Consider the following 5,546-nt stretch of genomic DNA (forward strand, 5'->3'; position numbering starts at 1 on the left):
AGCCTGGGGGAATTGTGTGAAGGGGAAGGAATGAGTGAGCGTGGGGTAATTGTGTGAGGGGGGAAGGAATGAGTGAGCCTGGGGTAATTGTGTGAGGGGGAAGGAATGAGTGAGCGTGGGGGAATTGTGTGAGGGGGAAGGAATGAGTGAGCCTGGGGTAATTGTGTGAGGGGGGAAGGAATGAGTGAGCATGGTGGAATTGTGTGAGGGGGGAAGGAATGAGTGAGCGTGGGGGAATTGTGTGAGGGGGAAGGAATGAGTGAGCGTGGGGGAATTGTGTGAGGGGGGAAGGAATGAGTGAGCCTGGGGGAATTGTGTGAGGGGGGAAGGAATGAGTGAGCGTGGGGGAATTGTGTGAGGGGGAAGGAATGAGTGAGCGTGGGGGAATTGTGTGAGGGGGAAGGAATGAGTGAGCCTGGGGTAATTGTGTGAGGGGGGAAGGAATGAGTGAGCGTGGGGGAATTGTGTGAGGGGGAAGGAATGAGTGAGCCTGGGGTAATTGTGTGAGGGGGAAGGAATGAGTGAGCGTGGGGGAATTGTGTGAGGGGGAAGGAATGAGTGAGCGTGGGGGAATTGTGTGAGGGGGAAGGAATGAGTGAGCGTGGGGGAATTGTGTGAGGGGGGAAGGAATGAGTGAGCCTGGGGTTATTGTGTGAGGGGGAAGGAATGAGTGAGCCTGGGGCAATTGTGTGAGGGGGAAGGAATGAGTGAGCCTGGGGTAATTGTGTGAGGGGGAAGGAATGAGTGAGCCTGGGGCAATTGTGTGAGGGGGAAGGAATGAGTGAGCCTGGGGTAATTGTGTGAGGGGGAAGGAATGAGTGAGCCTGGGGGAATTGTGTGAGGGGGAAGGAATGAGTGAGCCTGGGGTAATTGTGTGAGGGGGGAAGGAATGAGTGAGCGTGGGGGAATTGTGTGAGGGGGAAGGAATGAGTGAGCCTGGGGGAATTGTGTGAGGGGGAAGGAATGAGTGAGCCTGGGGTAATTGTGTGAGGGGGGAAGGAATGAGTGAGCCTGGGGGAATTGTGTGAGGGGGGAAGGAATGAGTGAGCCTGGGGGAATTGTGTGAGGGGGGAAGGAATGAGTGAGCGTGGGGGAATTGTGTGAGGGGGAAGGAATGAGTGAGCCTGGGGTAATTGTGTGAGGGGGGAAGGAATGAGTGAGCGTGGGGGAATTGTGTGAGGGGGAAGGAATGAGTGAGCCTGGGGTAATTGTGTGAGGGGGGAAGGAATGAGTGAGCCTGGGGGAATTGTGTGAGGGGGGAAGGAATGAGTGAGCATGGGGGAATTGTGTGAGGGGGAAGGAATGAGTGAGCCTGGGGTAATTGTGTGAGGGGGAAGGAATGAGTGAGCGTGGGGGAATTGTGTGAGGGGGAAGGAATGAGTGAGCCTTGGGGTATTGTGTGAGGGGGGAAGGAATGAGTGAGCCTGGGGGAATTGTGTGAGGGGGGAAGGAATGAGTGAGCGTGGGGGAATTGTGTGAGGGGGAAGGAATGAGTGAGCCTGGGGTAATTGTGTGAGGGGGGAAGGAATGAGTGAGCCTGGGGTAATTGTGTGAGGGGGGAAGGAATGAGTGAGCCTGGGGGAATTGTGTGAGGGGGGAAGGAATGAGTGAGCGTGGGGGAATTGTGTGAGGGGGAAGGAATGAGTGAGCGTGGGGGAATTGTGTGAGGGGGAAGGAATGAGTGAGCGTGGGGGAATTGTGTGAGGGGGGAAGGAATGAGTGAGCCTGGGGTAATTGTGTGAGGGGGGAAGGAATGAGTGAGCGTGGGGGAATTGTGTGAGGGGGGAAGGAATGAGTGAGCCTGGGGTAATTGTGTGAGGGGGAAGGAATGAGTGAGCCTGGGGTAATTGTGTGAGGGGGAAGGAATGAGTGAGCCTGGGGTAATTGTGTGAGGGGGAAGGAATGAGTGAGCCTGGGGTAATTGTGTGAGGGGGGAAGGAATGAGTGAGCCTGGGGGAATTGTGTGAGGGGGAAGGAATGAGTGAGCGTGGGGTAATTGTGTGAGGGGGGAAGGAATGAGTGAGCCTGGGGTAATTGTGTGAGGGGGAAGGAATGAGTGAGCGTGGGGGAATTGTGTGAGGGGGAAGGAATGAGTGAGCCTGGGGTAATTGTGTGAGGGGGGAAGGAATGAGTGAGCGTGGTGGAATTGTGTGAGGGGGGAAGGAATGAGTGAGCGTGGGGGAATTGTGTGAGGGGGAAGGAATGAGTGAGCGTGGGGGAATTGTGTGAGGGGGAAGGAATGAGTGAGCCTGGGGTAATTGTGTGAGGGGGGAAGGAATGAGTGAGCGTGGGGGAATTGTGTGAGTGGGAAGGAATGAGTGAGCGTGGGGGAATTGTGTGAGGGGGAAGGAATGAGTGAGCCTGGGGTAATTGTGTGAGGGGGGAAGGAATGAGTGTGCGTGGGGGAATTGTGTGAGGGGGAAGGAATGAGTGAGCCTGGGGTAATTGTGTGAGGGGGAAGGAATGAGTGAGCGTGGGGGAATTGTGTGAGGGGGAAGGAATGAGTGAGCGTGGGGGAATTGTGTGAGGGGGAAGGAATGAGTGAGCCTGGGGGAATTGTGTGAGGGGGGAAGGAATGAGTGAGCCTGGGGTTATTGTGTGAGGGGGAAGGAATGAGTGAGCCTGGGGCAATTGTGTGAGGGGGAAGGAATGAGTGAGCCTGGGGTAATTGTGTGAGGGGGAAGGAATGAGTGAGCCTGGGGGAATTGTGTGAGGGGGAAGGAATGAGTGAGCCTGGGGGAATTGTGTGAGGGGGGAAGGAATGAGTGAGCGGGTGGGAATTGTGTGAGGAGGAAGGAATGAGTGAGCCTGGGGGAATTGTGTGAGGGGGAAGGAATGAGTGAGCCTGGGGTAATTGTGTGAGGGGGGAAGGAATGAGTGAGCCTGGGGGAATTGTGTGAGGGGGGAAGGAATGAGTGAGCCTGGGGGAATTGTGTGAGGGGGGAAGGAATGAGTGAGCGTGGGGGAATTGTGTGAGGGGGAAGGAATGAGTGAGCCTGGGGTAATTGTGTGAGGGGGGAAGGAATGAGTGAGCGTGGGGGAATTGTGTGAGGGGGAAGGAATGAGTGAGCCTGGGGTAATTGTGTGAGGGGGGAAGGAATGAGTGAGCCTGGGGTAATTGTGTGAGGGGGGAAGGAATGAGTGAGCCTGGGGGAATTGTGTGAGGGGGGAAGGAATGAGTGAGCATGGGGGAATTGTGTGAGGGGGAAGGAATGAGTGAGCCTGGGGTAATTGTGTGAGGGGGAAGGAATGAGTGAGCGTGGGGGAATTGTGTGAGGGGGAAGGAATGAGTGAGCCTTGGGGTATTGTGTGAGGGGGGAAGGAATGAGTGAGCCTGGGGGAATTGTGTGAGGGGGGAAGGAATGAGTGAGCGTGGGGGAATTGTGTGAGGGGGAAGGAATGAGTGAGCCTGGGGGAATTGTGTGAGGGGGAAGGAATGAGTGAGCCTGGGGTAATTGTGTGAGGGGGGAAGGAATGAGTGAGCCTGGGGGAATTGTGTGAGGGGGGAAGGAATGAGTGAGCCTGGGGGAATTGTGTGAGGGGGGAAGGAATGAGTGAGCGTGGGGGAATTGTGTGAGGGGGAAGGAATGAGTGAGCCTGGGGTAATTGTGTGAGGGGGGAAGGAATGAGTGAGCGTGGGGGAATTGTGTGAGGGGGAAGGAATGAGTGAGCCTGGGGTAATTGTGTGAGGGGGGAAGGAATGAGTGAGCCTGGGGGAATTGTGTGAGGGGGGAAGGAATGAGTGAGCATGGGGGAATTGTGTGAGGGGGAAGGAATGAGTGAGCATGGGGTAATTGTGTGTGGGGGAAGGAATGAGTGAGCGTGGGGGAATTGTGTGAGGGGGAAGGAATGAGTGAGCATGGGGTAATTGTGTGTGGGGGAAGGAATGAGTGAGCGTGGGGGAATTGTGTGAGGGGGGAAGGAATGAGTGAGCCTGGGGTAATTGTGTGAGGGGGAAGGAATGAGTGAGCCTGGGGTAATTGTGTGAGGGGGAAGGAATGAGTGAGCCTGGGGTAATTGTGTGAGGGGGAAGGAATGAGTGAGCCTGGGGTAATTGTGTGAGGGGGGAAGGAATGAGTGAGCCTGGGGGAATTGTGTGAAGGGGAAGGAATGAGTGAGCGTGGGGTAATTGTGTGAGGGGGGAAGGAATGAGTGAGCCTGGGGTAATTGTGTGAGGGGGAAGGAATGAGTGAGCGTGGGGGAATTGTGTGAGGGGGAAGGAATGAGTGAGCCTGGGGTAATTGTGTGAGGGGGGAAGGAATGAGTGAGCGTGGTGGAATTGTGTGAGGGGGGAAGGAATGAGTGAGCGTGGGGGAATTGTGTGAGGGGGAAGGAATGAGTGAGCGTGGGGGAATTGTGTGAGGGGGGAAGGAATGAGTGAGCCTGGGGGAATTGTGTGAGGGGGGAAGGAATGAGTGAGCGTGGGGGAATTGTGTGAGGGGGAAGGAATGAGTGAGCGTGGGGGAATTGTGTGAGGGGGAAGGAATGAGTGAGCCTGGGGTAATTGTGTGAGGGGGGAAGGAATGAGTGAGCGTGGGGGAATTGTGTGAGGGGGAAGGAATGAGTGAGCCTGGGGTAATTGTGTGAGGGGGAAGGAATGAGTGAGCGTGGGGGAATTGTGTGAGGGGGAAGGAATGAGTGAGCGTGGGGGAATTGTGTGAGGGGGGAAGGAATGAGTGAGCCTGGGGGAATTGTGTGAGGGGGGAAGGAATGAGTGAGCGTGGGGGAATTGTGTGAGGGGGAAGGAATGAGTGAGCGTGAGGGAATTGTGTAAGGGGGAAGGAATGAGTGAGCCTGGGGGAATTGTGTGAGGGGGGAAGGAATGAGTGAGCCTGGGGTTATTGTGTGAGGGGGAAGGAATGAGTGAGCCTGGGGCAATTGTGTGAGGGGGGAAGGAATGAGTGAGCGTGGGGGAATTGTGTGAGGGGGAAGGAATGAGTGAGCGTGGGGGAATTGTGTGAGGGGGACGGAATGAGTGAGCGTGGGGGAATTGTGTGAGGGGGAAGGAATGAGTGAGCATGGGGTAATTGTGTGAGGGGGGAAGGAATGAGTGAGCGTGGGGGAATTGTGTGAGGGGGGAAGGAATGAGTGAGCCTGGGGTAATTGTGTGAGGGGGAAGGAATGAGTGAGCCTGGGGTAATTGTGTGAGGGGGAAGGAATGAGTGAGCCTGGGGTAATTGTGTGAGGGGGAAGGAATGAGTGAGCCTGGGGTAATTGTGTGAGGGGGGAAGGAATGAGTGAGCCTGGGGGAATTGTGTGAAGGGGAAGGAATGAGTGAGCGTGGGGTAATTGTGTGAGGGGGGAAGGAATGAGTGAGCCTGGGGTAATTGTGTGAGGGGGAAGGAATGAGTGAGCGTGGGGGAATTGTGTGAGGGGGAAGGAATGAGTGAGCCTGGGGTAATTGTGTGAGGGGGGAAGGAATGAGTGAGCATGGTGGAATTGTGTGAGGGGGGAAGGAATGAGTGAGCGTGGGGGAATTGTGTGAGGGGGAAGGAATGAGTGAGCGTGGGGGAATTGTGTGAGGGGGGAAGGAATGAGTGAGCCTG

The sequence above is a fragment of the Ascaphus truei genome, chromosome 1 (assembly GCF_040206685.1).
Source record: "Ascaphus truei isolate aAscTru1 chromosome 1, aAscTru1.hap1, whole genome shotgun sequence".
Taxonomy (NCBI): Eukaryota; Metazoa; Chordata; class Amphibia; order Anura; family Ascaphidae; genus Ascaphus; species Ascaphus truei.